We start from the raw sequence: 21,282 nt of genomic DNA, 5'->3' as shown, positions 1-21,282 counted from the left end.
TTGTTGTGGATTAGATGAATAATATTATTGTTGCAGAGAGTCTTTGCCTGTACTTATTGTTTTGTTTTGAGAATTTAACATCATGAATGTGAGGCCCTACCTCGACTCATCGTGGCATTTTCTGTTATTTTCATATTGAGACTATTATGGATGCTTATTTTATGCATTATGGATTTAGAACCTATATGATTCCATGATTTGGATCACATTGACGTATATTGATGCTTCATTTTATGCATTATGATTATGAAACTTTATATGTTGCTAGAATAGAATTATTTTGAAATGATGTATGTCATTATTAGATTTGCAGGACTTCATTTTGATGATAGAATTAGGATGCTTATTATATGCATGGTTCAATTTTGAGGAGTATGATAATTGCTTATGTGAAATCGAATTTAAATGAATGGGATATTGAATTATTATTGCCAAATGTATGAGTGTTTGATGTGCAATGAAATCCATGTGTTTAATTATATATATGATTGTGATTATTTGGAATTACTAATGTGTTAACTGAGATGCACAGGAAAAATTATCCATGTGACCATGGAAATAATATGGAGAACCAAACCTAGACCAATGTACGTTTGTTAAGCCAGGGGTTGTCTATTTGGAGAGACAACACCCCATATGTATTGTATTTTATTTGTGAAACTAAATGATGCATGTGTGTTAATTTGATTTTATTTATTTGTGTAAACCTACAAGAGACAAATTCCATGTATGATTTTTATATTGTATTTTATTGTGTCACTTGACACATGTGCTGATTAGTGTCATTGATTTTGACTTGTCTCTTGGAGGGAGGTTTGTTTCTACCAAAGCCAACCAAACACATGAGTGTGGTCCCAAATTTGCCTTGGGTAGGGAGTCTTGGGAGTGGTCAACTCAGGTTTGACTCGTAGGTTAACTTCAGTTGGGTTTCTAAGGGGTCAAATGGACTCCTAGGGTCAGTTTTATGGCTTTTCCAAAAGTCCAAAAGGTATACCTATGGGTTAGGGGTATTTTTAAACATGTGACTACTCCCATGTGACTGTTTAGTCACCTCAAAAAGTGGTTTTTCCAAGGTAAGCGAAAATTCAACTTAGAAGGTTCCTCCTAGGATAGACAACCTTCCCGTTTGATGTCAAACTCTCTTCCCCATCCTCTCTCACCTTTTCTCTTTCCAGATTTAACAACATGTAAGAGGTTGGGAAGAGCAACCAATGGAAACTCTCACCTTACCCAAGAGGTTGGGAAGTGTGAGAGAGACCTTCTTAGGCAAGGATTAGGGACTTAGTGAGTAATCACCCACTCTCCATTGTTGGAGATTATGCATTTTTTTGAAAATTAGTTGTAGGATAGAATTTTGGTGAAATGTTGGTGGAAAGTTTGTGTGGATTTGGGCAGCTCATCCCCAACTAAGTCTAACATACCTATTGACATATTAAGGTTGGTGTTACTTCCTTTTGTTTATGTTGTTTATGTTGTTTTGAAAGAAATAAATGCTTGTATGAGGAGATGTGTATATGTAATTTGTTTTGAAGGAGAAAAGTGTAAATGTTTTCCTTTCCTTATTCTTGTTTATGTGTTCTTGTTTTGGGAGTGTCTAAGGCCTCCTACTCTTGGGAGAGTAGGGTAGTCTTGGGGTGGAAGAAGTATGATAGCCTTGGGTGAGAGGCTCTCCTTATGGAGAGTGATCTCAAGGGTGTCCTTTGTGACCCTTGCTGCATAGCCTTGTGTATGCATTTGGGGGTCATAAAGGGAGAAAATATGACTTTTATGCCTTTGGGGGGCATAAGGGAGTGGAGGTGAATTTGTTGTATTTTGTTTTGCCATGAGGTGGCTTGAGTTGTATTATGCTCGCAATCTCCCAATGGTATTTGGTCCACTTCCACCCATGGAAAGTTCATCACAAGTTGTGGTGAGAGTGTAGCTTGGGATGGGAAAATGCATGTTGAGTGTTTGCCCCTTATTTGTTGTGTTGTTTGTTTGTTTGTGACCTGTCTAGTGCTTGGTTCTCCAAGCTCGAGGGTGGCTTCTAGTAAGCCTAGGCTGGGAGGTGAACACTCCATGGTCAAGTTGTATTTTTTATTGCAAGTTGCTTGGGATGGGAAAGAAAAGATGAAGAGCTTTGTTGTTGTTTTATATTGCAGAAAAGTTTAAAAGAAAAATGTATTTAATATTGTAGCTTGTAAAAAAAAGAAGAGAGCCATTGTTGTATTTATTTTCCAAAAGAAAAGAAGTGTATTTATTTTATTCATATTCCTATGGAAGGGAAATTCTAGTTGGGGTTTCAAACCCATTGTATTATTATTTGCTTTGTATTTTAATTTGCTTAAAGAAATGTATTTCTCCTATTTGGTTAGTTTTGCAAAAGGGAAGATGAAATATATGAGCTTGTATTAAAATCTTCATTTAAAAAAAAAAAGAGAAATAAAGTTGTTGCATTTATGTATATTCTGCAAATAAATTAAATCTGTTATTACATGTTCATTTATGTTTATTTATGCTGCTGCAAATAAAATAAATCTGTTATTTGTTCTTTCATATAATGCATAAAATTAAATCTTATAGTAGTAGCCTAAGTTTTAAAAAGGAGGGTTAACATTTAGATTTAATTTTATTGTTATACCTGAAAATATTATATTTTAGCTTGCTGTTAGAATGCATTGTAGACATTAGTTACAGAATGTTTTTAAACAAAAAAAACAGAATATAAAACATACATATTCCAGCCTTATAAAAAAAAAGGATATTTTCCCTTTAACATGCTACAAGTAATATTAGAAAAATCTCTTTTTTTTAAGTTAAAAAGAAAACTCATATGTTTGCCTAAATGAGTTATAAATAAAAAACAACAATATATATATATATATATATATATATATATATATATATATATATATATATATATATATATATATATACTTCAGAATAAGATATTTAAATGAATAAAAGGGTATATATATATATATAATACATTTTAAAGAAATAGAATTTTTAATTTAAAAAAAAAAAAAACCTAAAAAAAAATTGCAATGAAGGAGGAGGGAGCCCACAGCTATGGGCGGCGACGTCCACAGTTTGTGGGAGCCGACAGCTGTGGGCGGCGTCGTTCACAGTCTGCGGGTCACCGCAGCTGTGGGCGGCGCTGTCCGCAACCCGCGGGTATACCGCACCACCTCCTTCCTCCTCCCCCGCGGATCACGCGGTTCGGCCCTGCGTGAATCCCTTGTTTTCCGCCGTGTAGAAAATTAAGCGCCGCCTCCCATGGCCGCCGCTCCCACACCTGCACACACACAAAAAAAAAAAGAAAGAAATTTCACTCACACACAACACACACACAAAAAAAAACTTTATCACACACATGCCCTAACCCTAATTTCGGGTTAGGGCAAACACACTTGGATTTATTTAAAAAAATAAAATATGTGTGGGATGGGTGTTAAAAGGAAGTTAGGGTTAGCATGTGACTTCTTTTAAAAGTAAATTAATAAAAAAAAGAAAAGAAACCCCCCCCCCCCTTCTCTTTGGAATATGTTTAAAAGTATATATATATATGTGGGGGAATAGATATGCAAATCTTACATTCCCTCACACTTCCTAAATGTATAAATATGTATATGTGTCTTCAATGTATAATTATCTACACCCATATATATATGTAAGTAAATTATACATATTAAATGGACACAAAATGATTAATTGTAAAGTTAATTAATTCTTTTTCAATTATTTCATGTATGAAGAAGCATTTTAATAAGAAGTCTTTGGGAGGATAAATCTTTAGGGAATTAAAATGACATATGTAGGGTCAAGTTGACCCCCTCTTTAAATTTTAGATTTTTAAGGTAATTTAAATAATGAAAATTTTATTTAATAGATTTATTTAATCTAAGAGCCAGGGCAAATTAATTTAGACCCTAGGCAAATAAAGAACTACATGAGGATTATTATTATTCCCTATCAATTAATGTAAATTTAATTAATTCCGTTTGTGCCTAAAAGTTTGGGCATGACAATGAATATGTTGCAATTTGGTATTGTGTAATTTAAGAGTAGAGAGGATCTCTTGTGTGCATTTTGTGAGTGTGTTTGAGGCAGGTGGGAGTGTTTCCTTACTGCATCATAAAGAAGGTGGCAGAAAACGGGATTGGCAGGAAACGGCAAACGAAAACAGCAGAAGCTTCTCAAGACTCCTGAATAGGTATTAAAATCACCGAGCTCCTGGAAACGGTATTGAAACTTTATCCACTGTTCTGAGATATTTAAGGTCAAATTTCAATGCAGAACAATTCCAAAATCTTCTAGAAATTGGTTGACGGCTTGTTGACTCCTCTCTAGGAATTTGCAGAATTCACTAGGGTAGGATACCTAGAAGTTTGTTTGTCAGCCTTCAGGGAATGGTTCCCAGGAATCAAACATGTTTATGGATGACAAAAGTAGCTCAACAGGACTGATGTTCGTTTTCTCAAGTACTAAACTCCAAGAACTCACAATAACAGGGATATCTCATCTACCATAACGAATCAAATGATGCTGTAATAATTTCAACAATCTAAACCCTCAAATGCATAACCACGGGAATGATTTTAAAACACCATACTAATTAATATCTTGCACTAATAGTGAATGAACCCCAACAAATATCACAAAAAAACATAAAAGAAAGGCAAAATGTAAGGTATTCAAGGCTTCAAATCTTACCAAATAGAATGCTCTGCCATCCAACCAGGTTATTTCGAACTGCCAATATCCGATGCCTACGAAGTGAATTCTTTACTCTGTTTCGGTTTTCAGATGGTACGTCCCAAATAGTTTTTTCACAACAGATCCGAACTTCAAAACTATAAAAGAAAACCCAAGTTCTAGTGGGGAACCACTCTGTCAGACTCCATAGGTGATGACAGATTTAACTGGAGGTCCGTATTCCTAGTGTGGATGCATGTTCTTTCAATTGTCACGGAGATGAAATGTCTACAACATGTACCCAGTCCACATAATCAACACCAAAGTTTGAAACTTGATGAGCATTGGTGCTCTGGAAAAGACTGCAGTGGCCCACCTTATTCCAAGACACAGGATCGAAAAACAGTCTGACGTTCGAGAGAAGTTATATACGTTGCAGAGAATTTGAAGTACAGTCATGACATTTCTTCGCTCCCTCTTTCCTTTTTTTTATTCTAAAGGACGACATACTAAAAAAAACGTGGCACTTGTTTATTGATGAATTTAATAACTTATAAAAAGTTTTCAAGTGGATTAAACTTTGTTAAATGTATTTTAAATGAACATTGGAATTATGTTTATGTGAAATTTGTAGAATGGATATCCTTAACATTATTTCTTCATGTTTAGTAAATCTTAATTTAAATATTTAAAATTGGACAAGTATACATGGCAAGTTTGATGATGACTCAATAATTTATTCATGTGGTATGATTAAATGTCCTCTCAATTAACCCAACTAACCCAAAGTGCTAAGTTAGTTCATAAGACATTTCTTGTTTGTGATTTTGTGTTTAGTAGCTATTTACAATGCGTTTGTATTCTATCAATGAAAATTTTATTTATGCTTGTTGATTCATATAATCACTTATTTATTGAATTTGGAAATGTTTTGGCTATTTTGTTATTGACAAAACTAGAATTTTATTTGTTACTTTTGCATATATTATATTTTACATGCATCATTCTTGCATTAATTTTGACTTAAGAGCTCTTAATCTATTTATAGTTCAATGTATCCAACATAGAAAACTTGTAGTTCCCTTCACTAATTATGGATCTAGTATTATTAAAAGATTTGACAAAAAACTTTGCAAAGGTTTTTTTGGTCTCTCTTTTTCATGTTTTTGCTCTTGCATCTTTTCACATACATGCAATACTAGGTCTAAGCTCTCATTGGGAGAATTGCATCAAAGGTCCAAGCATTTTTATAAGTTGGCTTTAAATATAAGTTTCATACTACCTCTAAACTCTTCAAATCACCATTGTAATCAACTTCAAAGTTTCACAATTAGCCACAATAGTGACATCCCATTTTGTTCTATCTCCCCCAATTCCTATGTTGGAGTATTTTGCATTTCTTTCATTAGAAAAAGTGTTCAAAGTTGAGAAAACAATCAATGCCTTTAAGTTGGGTCCCTGAGGACAAATATGTCATCACCAACAATCAACTTTACATTTTGGACTATTAATATATCAAGTGCGGAATCTATTTTAATTTATTACTGATTGGTTTATTTGTTTAAAATAAATCATAATAATTGGTGTTAGGATTATCTTAGTTATTTCTCTAAGTTTTGTTGCATCTACATCAAAAGTCAAATTTAAGATAAACTAGTTCATTTTCTTCAATTAGCTTTATTTTATTTTAGCACTCATTCCCTAAACAATGTTGTAAACCTCTTTCAAACCATTCAAATGATCAAATAAAAATTGCATCACAACTAAATATTTACCAACAACAATGAGTGAAACAAACACCTATCTTTGATGACATTTATAATAGAAAAATAAGAACTTTCACATCTTATCTCAATTGGCAAAAGTATTAATTTGACTACAAAGAAACATTGAATTTCTAATAACCCTAATGTGAATCTCAGCTCTGTTAAGATTAAATTGGTTTAGTCCAAGGTGCATACCCCAAAAAAACCTAGTTCTTCTGGGAAGAAAAAAGGAAAGAAGAGTGTTGAGTCTAATACTGAGTTGGAGGAAGATGATTTCCTTAAGTTGACCCCCCCCCCCCCCCCCCCAAAAGGAAATCTATTGGTCCTAGACCAAGGGGTCAAAAGTAAAAAAAAAGGAAGCATAGTTTAAGGCTAGTAGTGTGATTATTGATCTGGACAATTATGAGAAAGATCCTATTGAAGAGGAGAGCCCCTAGAAAGACTCTGTCAAATAGGGGGAAGGAAAGGGGGGTCATAGGTTTGCTCGCCTAAAAGAAAAAGACACTAAAGGTAAAGAGAAACCTAAGGAAGATGAGGAACTTGAGTGGCCATCAGAAGAAGAATTCCTCCTAGAATTTGATGATGACAATGATGATTTGAGTTACAGTGACGAGGAGATGGGTTTAGAGAAAATTGAGGATACAATGGTGGTTCAGGGGATTAGAAGAGGAGGTCAGGGAGGATGTTGTGATACATGAGATAGGAATGTCGAATATACAGTGAATGCAAGAAAATTTGTTGGCTCAGGAGAAGTCCCCTTCAGATGCTAATGATAGGATGGCTAATCTCAAAGCCCGAGTGGTTGATTTGCAGGTGAGACTAAGGAATACAAAATCTATTATGGAAAGCCTAAGGGCTGACAAAAATTCCACGATCAAAGCAATGAATTCTAACACTTTGATAACAAATGGTATAATGAGGAAGGGAGTGTTTAGTGTGGTCTCAAGCTAGGGAAAGCTAACAAGAAAACATAAGAAAGGGAAAGAGATTAAGAACTATGACCTTGTTGTTGATGACTGGAACAGATCTAGGGTTTTATTGAAACCTTAAGGATTAGGTTGCTTTCTCCTATTTTGCTTGCAATGTTGGTTACTTTTAGCTATACGTTTAGTGTTTATGATGATAATTTTAAGACATGCTATTATTAATATCTGGCCTATGTCCCACCTTTATGTTAGGAAGGTTAGTTAATGACTTTAGTAGTAATGGCCGGTTTAGATACTCTGTTATTTCAAATTATTTTTTATTATGTATGTATGTTGGTCGGTAGGGGTTGCTAGCTATTTGTTCAAGTGGTAGTTTTGTGTTGAACTTGTATCGGATCTGGGCCCTTCCTTGCTTAATAAAAAACATTGAATTTATTAGTGTGATTAATTGCATTCATAAGATTGTTGTTTAAATTACATTTAAAATAAGAGAATAAAGAAGTTCATATCGTCACTTTTTATATTAGATTCATCATTTTAGTATAGGGAAATCTTTCTTTCACATGCATACAAGTTTATGATTTTTTTTTAACAAAAACATAGCCATTTTAGATCAAGTTCATTTGAGCATTATTGCATAGAAAAACATAAAAAAGACCAGTTTTATCCTATCATTTGCTTTAATATTATTTATCTCACCATTTAGCATAGTTTCAAACACTTTTATTCAATCCTTTTAAACATTTAAACACATTCAAAAACTTAAAAAACCAACTCATTTACATTATCATTCAACATGTAGGTTAACTCTAAACATTATTACAGCTACACACAAAAAAACTCTTAGGACACTTTTCAATCAAAATAAGCTCCCAAACTTAGTCACACATTTAACACTCAAACACCAATAAGAATGCATGTAACTCAAAAACCATCCACAATCAAATTCAACTAAACAAACAAACTAGGCTTCAAAGGAATTTTTTTCTTCATTTTCTCTATGTTGACTACACTTGGCACATTACATTTATGTGTTGAAGAGTTACAAAGGACTGGCTAGAGATTACTTTAAGTGATCCTAAGGAAAACTATCAATTTCATAGCCATCAAAGAAGAACAAGCTCAATCATTAGAGAAAGTTTCAAAGGAAAACAACCTAATATGAGAAATTAGAATAGCCCAGCTAAATAGAATTGTTGAGAAAGATGCTATGACGCACTCCTTGAATTGGTTAGAAAGAATCTAAAAAAAAAATTGTTAGGAAATTAATACTTTGTGGAAAAATCACCCATGCCTCTATAATCACATATTAACCAAACATTATTGACATGCATAGGTTAATCATTTTTTCATGAAAATTATGGTCCACTCAATTTCCTACCATTACATCTATTGTTATAAAAAACAATATTAGTACACCACCTTTCTAATCAACATGAACCACAAGAATGCCCATCCTTGAGAATTCACACATAGTAGTGGTGAGTAAAATTTGATGAGCACATATTTTTTTGATGTTGGAATGAAGAACAAATCCTTTTGGGATGATTTATCTCTTTTTTTATTTAACCTCACCTCCTTTATCCTTTTCCTACCTTGTTCATATATTTTGTATTACTTGTGTGTAGTTTTGTGAATTGTATGAATTGTATCCTCATACAATTCACACTCATTTGGGGCTCACTTTGGTGGTTTCCCCCTCATGCCCCCAAATTTGACTGATTGTGCTCAAGCCAATGTCAAATCCAGAAGCTCAACACTAATTCATGCTAACTAACCAAACTTTGGCTCAAAATGTCAGGTCTATGGCACCTAATTCCCTAGTCCTCCTAAAATGTGGTACCTAACACTCTAGACCTCTTGGTTTATGGCACCTAACACCATAGTCTAGTCAAAATGGACCCAAAATTGAATCCTTAGAAATCATAAAGTTTTTGAGTGTCAAAATGCTCCCCGATGTTAGTCTTATTCAAATTTTCAACACATTTTGTGAACTTGAGTATAAATACAAATCCCCTCTCCTCATTTGAATATCTCTCATAAAGCGATTCAATTCCAATCACACTCCAATTGAGCAAATCAATTAGTCATCTTCAAGGTAGTGAAGGATGATTCAAACATTCAAGCATTCAAGTTAGCATCTATGATCAAGTTTATGTGTTTCCTCCATGAGTGAAGGCATGCATTAAATCCTATCAAGAAACATTAAACTTTCATGAGGCTTCAAGGCAAGAAGATTCATAGCAAATATACAACATTGTCAATTTTGCATCTCCTTAAGGTTTTTAGCCTCTGCCTACAAGAGTAAGCTTTCTTTTCAATCAATCATTGTTGTAGTGGAGGTTAACACCTACCTGGGGTTTGACTTAGGAAAAAACCTATACAACCCAACACTTTTCCTCTCATTTTTACGTGTAGGTGATAGATTCGATGCCAAAGAGTTACAAATCTAGAAAGTGCAGACAAATATACATAATTTAGATTTAGACTAGGTGAAAAACCCTGGTCACTATGAGTAATAACTGACACTTTTCTAATGAAACTTTGAGAGGATGATCTACAAAGCATCTTGAGATAGATTATACACACGTGAGCTAGCAAAAACACCCCTTGGATAGTGATACCTATCCATAGTGACTGACACTTTCAAGCCCAGATTGCAAACACAGGTTGCTTGATGTATCACATTTCTAATACTAATCTTGTTTCCTTATTTATAGTTTTGTACCTTCCTATTTATGTTGTTTCTTGTCAAAATCCCTAGTTCTTGCATCATTCATATTCTAATCTTATCCAATCATATCAACAAAAAAAAAAAAAAAAGAACAATAAACCAAAGCATCCAACTCTCCCAAGGGTCTGAAGTTGGGCCTAATTTGTTGCTCACTAATGAATGTTGATGTGAATGGATTTGATTCCTAGTTTGAATGTTTAGACTAGTGAAACCAATTCCACCACCTTTTCACTAGCAATATGCTCAAACATGTTAAGCTAAACAAGGACTCAAAGGCAAGTTCCTTTCCATGAACAATTCACTCTTGCATCCAATCACTATGTTCCTCTAATCCTCCAATCCCTATAATAAATAGATATGACTATGAGGATATTGCCTCTGGTAGTGTTTATCAAGAGCAATAACAAAGCATATCACCTAGTTAAGATTAGAACACCTTTGACAAACTAATGTCAAGCCTATACTATGAAATGGTTATTCAGTCAAACCTAAACCATCTTCTAAATGCATGCTAATAAAATATAAAATCCATAAACAAGAGCCTATCTTCATAGCCTATAAAGATATGGATAACTTCATCAATCATGAGATGGATTATCTTAATAAGGAACTAGTAGATGCACAAGTAGTTTGTGAGACCTTCAATGTGGCATATGAAAACAATTAGAAATATTCATAACATGTGCCACTACATACTCAAATAGAAGAGACAAAGAATAAAATATATCAACCCTCACTATAGAATCCATGTTATAATAATCAACAAAACCTACCGCAAAGTGGTGAAGCCTAAAATATTAACATATCAAATTAAGAAACCATAAAGGCTCTCATTGCAACATTAGTATTGATGCACATGAAAAGGGACAAATAAAACCAAATCTCAAGTGATCAATAAGTTAATCTCAACCAAAACTAAAACAAATGAACTTCAAACCTTCACAATACATATCAAAGAAGAATAAAGCATACAATAGAAGTAAATAACAATCCAAATAAGAGAGAAAAGACTCCCTAAGAAGCTCCCATTGTGCACTTGATGACTCTCCCTTGTTCTTCTCCTCTCCAAGATCCAAAAAGCTTGCTTGAGTGTAGCCCTCGGTTTTTAGCATGAATCCATGGATGCCAAATGAAGGATTGAATGTGGTTGAAAGTGTAGTTTTATTGCTATGAAAATGCACAAATAGAAATGCTATTAGAAAGATAAGTAAAATGATTATGCAACTATAGTAACAATGCTCACAATGTGTTCTCCTTGTTTTGAGGAATGAGGCTCCTTTTATAGGCAAAATGGTTGATTGGAGGGTCAAGATTGTTCTAGCTTAGCAAGGGCTAGGATTGCATGATCCTCAATCTATGTTTACAACTTCTACCAATGCAATGGTGACAAGTGGCATCATGAGAGAGCTTGAGAGGAGAGGAAATAAGAATTAAATGCTTGAGGAGACATGAGGGTAACCTCATGTGATTGGGTTACTGGATAAAGATATTATCCAATGGGTAAACTCTTGTGCAAGGTTTAATACCCATGGTTAGGCCTTGAATAAAGGGACAAGCCCCATGTGGGTTAACTTGTTGAAGAAGGGAAGCCTTTAAGGCCTTCCAAGAGCCTTAAATGGGTGAGATGATGGGTTGGGGGTTAATTTTGGTTTAGGATTGTGCAAGTGATTAGAAGGGGGTTTAGGCTAATTTAGAAGGGCTTAAAGAATCTAGAAGAAGGTTAGTGAGCAAGTGGGTTTTGCAAGTGGGTGAAGATTTAGGGATTTTTAAATAAATAACTTTTTTATTCAAAATAATGGTGTAACTTGCATTCGTAGGAGAATGCAAGTGGATGGGAGGATTTTTAGATAAATATTGATTTATTTAAATAGGGATTTGTTTTAGGGATTTTAAATAAATGTTAATTGATTTAAATGAGAGGAAAGGGGGAATTAAATAAATTGATAAATTTATTTAATTGGAATATAGTTAGTAATTTTAATTTAAATAAATTTATGAAATTTATTTAATTAAATTAGAAGAATAGGATTAAAATGATTTAATTAAATATAAATTTAATTCATAGAAGAACATTAGTGTATTAAACAAATATTACATATTTACTTTCAATGATTGAAGAGGGAGCAAAGATGGTAGCGGGTGAGGGTAGCGAAGATGGTAGCGGGTTGCAGAAAGATGGTGGTACTGAAGGTGATGGAGATGGAAGGAATGATCCAGGATAGACAGCTGGTTTTCCACCGTTTGCTGGAGCTGTCATAGGAGCAAGAACAAAGAGTAAGGTTCCTTTTTCTCGTGACCCATCGCCTCAAGTAGACCCAGGTAAGAATTTGACTTCTAACAATGGTTTGAACTTTTCCCAGGGGATTAGTGTGCTACCAGGGGCCCTGTTAACAATGCACAAGCTGGTTCCACCTTGGGCCCCAGTGTCGATGACTATGTTTCCAATAGAAACCCTTAGAATTAAAATTTTAATTTGGTTGGGAAAGAGGTTGGGGAAAGAAAATCTTGGGTTTCTCTTTTTGGATTTAAACCAAATGGTAAATCCCCATTTCCACCTGTAAAGGTTTCCTTAGACCCCATAAATGGTTGCATTTCAATATCAGTCCCAGACTCGGTGATCGACCACAACATTTCCCTGATGGCTTTATCTCTGGTTGGGAAGTTTATGGGTCCATAGGAAAATATCGAAGCTATTAGAGAGTTTGTGAGAAAGAAATGATGCTTGAAAGGGCAAGTGGAGGTTGTTGCTTTTCCTAAAGGCTTCTTCTCCTTCTCATTTTCATGAGAAGAGGATATTTCAACTATCTGTCGTGGAGGGCCTTGGGTTATTGGCAAGTCATCGTTGGCTTTAAAAAAATGGGCTCCTAATGGTCTTGACTCTAGAAACTTCTATGAAGTTGTCCTGATCTGGGTAAGGCTTCCTAGGCTCCCCATATAATTCTAGAATGAAGATGTGCTTAGAGGAATTGCAAGCTCTTTTGGGGAGCTATTACAGATAGATCAAGTGACTGCTACTAGGAATATGTTGGTCTTTGCCAGAATTTGTGTAAGTATTGTTCAATCCACTGATCTCCCCTCTTCGATTGAGATTGTCTCTAAGCTTGGGAAATTGGTTCAACCAATTGAATTCAAGACCCTTCCTTTTGTTTGTTTCAACTGTAAAAAATTGGGTCATTGGGCAAAAAATTGTCTGAACAATGCTATGAAACCAAAAGGCAAGGTAAAAAAAGTCTAGAAAGCTAAGAGTGATCCACCAAAAAGAAAAACCCCTAAGGATACTCATGGTACTAAGGAAGTGTTGGCTGGAAATAGCTCTACCCTTGATGGCGGGGGGCATCCAAAGGAGGTAGATAGAAATGCCCATCTTGAAGGAAAATATTTTGATGTGATCTCTTGTGAAAAAGGGGTAAAGAATGGTAGCGATTCTTTTCAGAATGAAGATAAGGTCCCTTGTCCTACTAAAAAATAGGAACATAGAAAAGAGACTTTCCATGAGGCAATCCTTGATTCTCCAATCCCGTATTCAGAGGAAACTTTGAATAGTCAGAGTGAGAATGTGTCTCATGAATCAAATTAATCTGTCAGCTGTGTCAAATCTACATTCCCTCATGATGGTCATCATATATTGGGGAATGTTGTTCATCCTACCTCTGAGGAGCACATCCAGAGTTCAATGCCGAAAAAGGAAATAGATGAAAAGTATAAAGAGAGATTATGATTTGGGCAAAGAGAACTTGAGTATGGAAGAAATAGATTACAAAGAGGACAAAGGGTTCACTACAGTCATCAAGAAGAAAAGGAATAAGAAAATGCCAACTCCTAGTATGACCACTAGGAACAAAACTAGAGCTGATGTGGGGCTGAGAGGAAGTGTTGGGAGAAAATCTTCAAGATGGCATAAAGAGAAAGATAGTAGCCAAGACATTGTAGATGGGATACAACGCACTATCCCTGAGATTTATAAGAACCTAACTCCATGTAAGAAATGAAGATAATGTCATGGAATATGTGAGGGATAAATAGATCTCATAAACAAGAAATTTTGTGCAATCTAATCAGAGATCACAAACTAGATATTGTTCTAGTCCAAGAGTCAAAAATGCCAAAGGATAGAGTGGACAAATTAAAGTTTTTCATCTCCAATGGTGTTCATGGTAACAGCTCTGAGGGGGCTTCTGGAGGAATTGTCTCATTTTGGAATCTTAATATTATTAGTGGTATCCCTGTTTGGGAAGATTCTAATCATGTTGCTACGAAATTTCATCATGTCAAAGATAATTTTAGCTAGATTTTTTCAAATATCTACGCCCCAAACTATAAATCTACAAGAAGAAAATTCTGGAAGTCTTTAGTTGAATTTAGAGTCAAATACCCTAATGAAAACTGGATTGTCATGGGTGATTTCAACACCCTGATCAATGATTTAGAAAAAAATGGTGGATCCCAAGTGCAGTTGGATAGTAAATTGGACCTCTTGGAGTTTATAAATAACCATGGCCTAATTGACATGGAACTCAAAGGCGCCTCCTTCACTTGGACTAACTAGAGTTGGTAAGGATCTTATATAGGTAAGACTTGATCGAGCTCTAGTTTCTAATAATTGGTTGTGTAATTATTTGTGTTCTCTTTCAGCACTTTCAAGAATTGTTTATGACCACTATCCAATCAATTTTGTTGCTGACTCCTTTTCAAAGAAAAGAAATTTCCCGTTTAGATTTGAGAAAATGTGGCTTTCTCATCCTTCTCTTCATGATAAAGTTAAATAGTGGTGGAATATTGGAATCAATGGTTTTGCCATGTTTAGAGTTGCAAAGAAGCTCAAAGAGGTAAAGAAGAATATCAAAAAATGGAACAAGGATTCTTTTGGGCACATATTCATCAACAAGACTGTTATCTAGATGGAATTAAAGAGATCCAAGACAAAATCCAGGAAGAAAATATTCTTTCCAAATACCATGATATTATTACCAAGGAAGATGAGTTTTGGAAGAAAAGGTCGAGAGTTACTTGGTTAGCTTCTGGTGATAGAAATACCAAGTTTTTCCACCTCTCCACTATGAAACATCGGGCATCCAATAGAATTAACTACATTTTGAGAAATGGCGTCAAGTTTGAGTCTAAGGAAGAGATTAGATATGAAGCGGTTCAATACTTTAGTGAGCTATTATTTGTTGATCTAAGATTGAATCTTGATTCTCAACAGTGCCTCATTGATGCCATTTTGTGCATCCTTAATGAAGAGCATAATAAAATTATTTCGGCTATTCCTTCTAGCCAAGAAATTAAAAAAGATGCCTTTTCTTTTGAAGGCAATAAAGCTCTTGGTCTCGATGGTTTCCCAATGTTCTTCTTTCAAATTTTTTGGGACATTATTACTGATGATGTTTGTAATGCTATGATGGAGTTTTTTGGAGCTAGGAGAATTTTAAAAGAGATTAGTGCTACTTTCATCGTTCTTATCCCCAAAATTCTTGGAGAATATTCTTTTGATGTCTTCCGTTCCATAAGCCTTTGTAACTCCTTTTACAAGATTATTTATAAAGTCATCACTTTAGGTTGACGACTATTCTTCCTCTTCTCATTTATTCCTAGCAAACTGGCTTTGTCCCTGGGAGACAAACCGTTGATTCGATTGTAACGGTGCATGAAAATATTCATTCCTGGGTGGAATCTAGAAAATAGGGCTTTTTGTTGAAGCTTGATTTATTCAAAGCATATGATAGAGCGAACTAGAATTTTCTTCTCAAGGTTTTGGCGGCTTTTGGTTTTGATAATGTAATGCCCCGCCAGGAAACCCCTATGGGTTTAAATTAAAAACACTCAAATAGAGTGTAAATTTTTTTTTTTTTTTAAATATAATTAAGTGCGTTAACAAAAGGGTTACAATATTAAGATAGATTGAAGTGATCTCAAGTTATCTCTATCTAGATAACACAGTGGAAGGCTCAAACAATCCTAAGGAGTTTCCTAACGCGATTACACAACTTTACACCTAACTCAACTTGCGTCATTTGATCCATTAAACTGGATAACTTAATTACGAGGACAATGCATAGATCTTAATTACAAATGTGTTCAATGGTTTGACGTCTTATAATTTTAGGAAGAGATCATTTACTTTAGACGGTTAGGGAGCCATTGAGAAGCTATTTATTCATTGCACTTTAAATTCATAATTACATTAGGAGGTCTCCAAATGGGTTCAAGCGCCTATAAATATAACAAGGTTCATTCATTAGAGTTTTAAAATGACCATCCACACTTGACATCATCCTTTAATACTATAAATATGCTTTACGAGATTCATTCGTGTAGGGTTATACTTCGATTAGTAAAACAAGGATGCCATCATTTGATTTTAAGATATTCACCCACATTTGTTACCCCTTTTTTTTTAATATTAAAAGCATGGTTGATGAGAGGAATTCATTTCTTAAGGATTAACCACAATTAATAGAGGGAAGTCCCCTCATTTGGTTTCATGCATATTCAACTAATGAGTTGTAGTGCTTATACGAAGGGTAAGTTATGAGTAGCCATAGATCTCATTTGAATTTTCTTTTTTATAATGCAATAAATGGACTAACTTCATTAAGTTGGATATGCATTAGAACCCCCGAGAGCATCCTTCAATTTAAAGTATCGTTAACGAGATTACATTCATCATTTCAAGGTTTGAGTAATCAGACCATAGTGATGTTCTTCTATTAGGATTAGAATACAATTATCTTTTTGCATATCTCTTCTTATAAACGAAGTTAATATGAGATGGTACATATATTAAGATTAAGGTTTAAATAACTATACCAAAACTTCCCTTTTTAGATCCATTTCAGCATTCATAAGGGATTCGTTATTTAAGGTTACAAATATAGATACTAGTTGAGTTCACTCTTGTATAAAATAAATCTGATAAAGCATATTTGTTAGGATTAAAATGTAAACAACTAGTAATTTCATTTGATAAAGTGAATTACAATAAACATGGCGATGTTCATTTACAAGGGTAAGATGGTAAATGCCTAAATGAGTTTCACCAATTATCAAGTTAAATTTCGGTAAGGTTGATTTGTTAAGATTAAACGTATTTGACCAAACAACTATATCCAATATATTGAAACATAATTAACATGACATTTCCCATTCTAGTTCAATCTTAGCAAGCATGAGGGATTCCTTTTTATAAGATTAATATACGGGTTTTCTAGTTGGGTTCACACAATTATAAAGAGAATTTAGTGAGGATTATAGTTTTTTAATTACAACATGGATTACTAAGTATATGCATCCCTTATACAACATGAATACCTAATTAAGCCCACACGGTTATCGAATTACTTTGGTGAGGTTTATTGTTAAGATTAAATCGTGAAATAACTTAACAAATTTACCCAATGCAATGAAACATAATTGACATGGCGAGGTTCGTTTACTAAGGTAAAGGATAGATATTTCTATTATGTTCATCTTTTAGATTTCAATTAAAGAATAGTGACATAGTTTTATCTTTGTTTCCTTTTTACATCCATCCCATTTATATATTTAATATCAAGATGATCCCATAAAGTAATTCTAATTAGATTTCTGCCACTATTACCATTTAAATTAACGTTTCCAATTTACCTTTTTTTTTTTTTCACACTTTAATTTTCAATATATAAGTACCATGCCATATTCATAATTCACAATGTTTTATGAACTTGAATAACTACGTTTATCCATATGAAAAATGTTATACATTTGAAGTTGAATTCATTTAATTTACACTTTACACTACGCAAGAATACAACCATTCAAGATAATTTAAAACATAAAACAAAGTACGCTATAAACATCGCATGACACAGAATATGATCTCGGAGTTCACCCCGGATGGGCTACATCTCCGGGTCTGCTCAACTGCAAGACCCTTTTTGGTATATAATATAGTTAAGGTTACAAATTTACATGTCTTTACAATCTCGCCTTTTAGGCGATCACAACCAACTACAAATGACAATTTCAATCAGTAAATACAACTCTACAGGTTTTCCAACTAAGTTCACATAAATGTAAGCATTTCTCATTCGGGTATTTTACTAACTCCTTAGATACACATCACTAACATGTTGGTCTGGGTCTTTACACTGGCACCCAAATCAAGGGAAAAATACTTTAAAAGGGACCTTTGAAATGAAAAGAAGACACCCCCCAATGCTCTACGATTCTTGCGTAAATAGAACAACGAGTATACAGGAACCCCAATCATTACTAGCCAAGTTAGAAATAAACCCCACGATTAACCATAGCTTATGATCAGTAATTGTCAATGCCAGATATATAAATCCGAATGTGGCAAAAGAAAGCATGTATCTCTATATGCTTTTTTTGAGCTTCCAATATTCTAAATGCCATATTTTAATTGTTACTCAGCGTAAATAATATTAACTAAATAAAGAGAAAAGTCTAAATTTAGATAATAAAGGGAACTTCAAATAAAACCAATATAATTTTCCCCTTTTTTTTGTTCTATTAATTTATTAAGCATATCCGGAATTTATTACTTTATTGTTTCTTTCTTTTAAAACAATTGAAAATAAATTTAAAAAAAAATCTAATTAATAACGAAGTTATTTTTTTTGTTTTAACAAAATGCATAATTTGAAGTGGGGTTACCCACGTGGAATACCACGTGGGCCCCCTAGGTAGCCACGCTACCATTGGTAGCGCTGCTACCAACTGGTAGCAGGCCGCTACCCTTGGTAGCGCTGCTACCAGCTGGTAGCAGTAGCTACCATGGTAGCGGTGCCTCCTCCCAGCGATTGGGGGGGGCATAAAATGTTACTTTTTTTATATTTTTTTTTTGTTTTATTTCATTTTTTTTTTAACAGAGGTCTCTGGTTTTAACTAAAAAAAGGAATTCACTGGTAAAAGAAATAAAACCAGACCCAGAACAGTTCAAAAAATTTCTGCATAAATGTATATATATATATTTTTTTTAAAAAAAAACATGATATGTAAAAATTTCAAAAGGGAGTTTGACTCCTCAATCACACAGTTTGAAAACACTACCTTGCAATATTTTCCAGCAAGCCCTCTCTCTTTATTTTGAAAACAAACATAGTCTCAGCCAGTTCTTTCTTTTTTTTTGTAACAAAATTTTGAAATGAACCAAAATGATTGACAAAACAAGAATGTAAAAACCCCATACCCTTTTTTTTAACAGCCATAAGAAGAATTTCCAGATTGTATAAACTAAGAATGGGAAAGGTTTTCTCTTTCTCAAAATAGCCCAAAAACCATGGCCAATCTTAGAACCAAAAACAACCAAACTGAAATAAAATTTCTTACCTCCAAACGCTTTCTGGGAAGAGGTTTTGATGAAGATGAGCTCCCAAATCAGCTGCTCTCTTTCCTCATCCTTCTCCAAAATCCCCCAATCTCCCTTGCAAGAAGCATGTTTTTCCAAAAAAAAAACCAAAGGCCAAGAAGACCCCCAAAATGCTTACCAAACAAGATTAAAAAGAAAGCCCTAATTTTTTGCCCTAATTTCAATTTCGAAATTAGGTATTTATTTTTAAGAATAAAATGATTGAAAGTCCCAAATGGAAGTCATTTCTTTCCATTACTTATTAATCTTATTTGTTTTCCCTTATTAAAATTAAAATGCTTCTTTTTCTTATTGAGTTTTAAATTTTTAATTTCTTAATATCGATTTAGGCCTACATTTATGTTTTGGGACTACTTACCGGGTAAGGCGTTTTAATTAATTTTTTTAATTTTCTAAGAATCAATCTTTTTATACTATGTCAACTATACAAGAAAAAAAGAAATAGTTTCGTTTAAATAATAATAATTTATCCCCTTTCTTCCAAAATGCGAAAATGAGTAATTTATTACTATCTCCCAAACGACTTTAAAAATTTTCCTTTCTAAAATGCATAATTTATTAAAATCGCAGTTATTAAAATTAACTATTAAATTAACTCGCTACAACATAATAAAGCGATATTTTTAAATAAATGACTAATCTAATGCAAGAGTTTAATTTATTCTAATTTCTCGACTACAAATGCATAAAAGTTACAAATGCGTAAATGAGCACACTAACCTCAGTTAAATACCTTAAACTTGCTACAATAATAATTTAAAGCAAATCTCTTTAATTACTGATTAATCGTATAAAGAAGCTACCTATTTAAATTTCTATATCTCTAATGTGTACGTTTAATCATAATTTTAAATTTAATACTTAGGATAACAAACCTCACTTACCTCGTGCAAGGCATGCAAATCGAGGTAGTCCTCCAAATCTCTCGACACGCATCCCAATGAAAGGCAAGCTCCACGAATTCACGCACGATGCTCACCTAACCATGGCTAAGGCAAGACGAGCGTTATATGACCACTAATTCCGAATTCAAAAGATGAAAGAGCATACTCAACCTTGCAAGTTCCAAAGGAGGTGAACCTTGCCCTAAGCGGTGTTGTACCTGCAATCTCCTGCACCCATGAACTCATTCAAGCATGCATATACAAATACATATTCAATGAAGACGTTAGCTCAAGATTTATCACAGGGGTTAGGAAACAATTACATTTACACGAAAATCGATGCAAAAGCACAATAATAAGCATGCACAATTTATTTATATTATCTAAGCTACACATTGCATATCAGTTACTCTACCATTCAAGAATGCCACATAGGAAGTCAATCAAGGTTAAACGGGTTTTAAAAGTCCGACTAGGGTATGGGCATTACATTCTCCCCCCCTAGGTTCCGACTTACTCCTGGAAGTCGCAAAGTTAAACGGAAGTCCTGCAACACTTATTAGTCCTTAAACTCAATTAACAATTATCAATTTACACAAACAACTATTCTGTCAACAACTTAAAACATTATTCACCAGTAAAAATGCATCTAACATCATTCACACCTTCAAATATTCTATAATTTTCACACAATTATAGCAAAGATACGAGACTTTTCCCTCCTTATTACACCAAATTAAAGCAATTAAAATACACATAGACACAGCTATCCTTCTCATTTATCAATCATGACAAGAAAACAGGCTCTCAAGGTCAATTTCTTCCATCAATTCCTCTTTTTCACAAGATTTTATCACATAGAACTAGTTTCACATAAAACAATTTCCAGGGTCAAGTTAACTTCTCAACAAAAAGAACAACATAA

This window comes from Cryptomeria japonica, chromosome 1 (assembly GCF_030272615.1).
Source record: "Cryptomeria japonica chromosome 1, Sugi_1.0, whole genome shotgun sequence".
In the NCBI taxonomy this organism is placed as follows: Eukaryota; Viridiplantae; Streptophyta; class Pinopsida; order Cupressales; family Cupressaceae; genus Cryptomeria; species Cryptomeria japonica.
The sequence above is the reverse complement of the archived record's forward strand: the minus strand, read 5'-3'. Positions refer to the sequence as shown.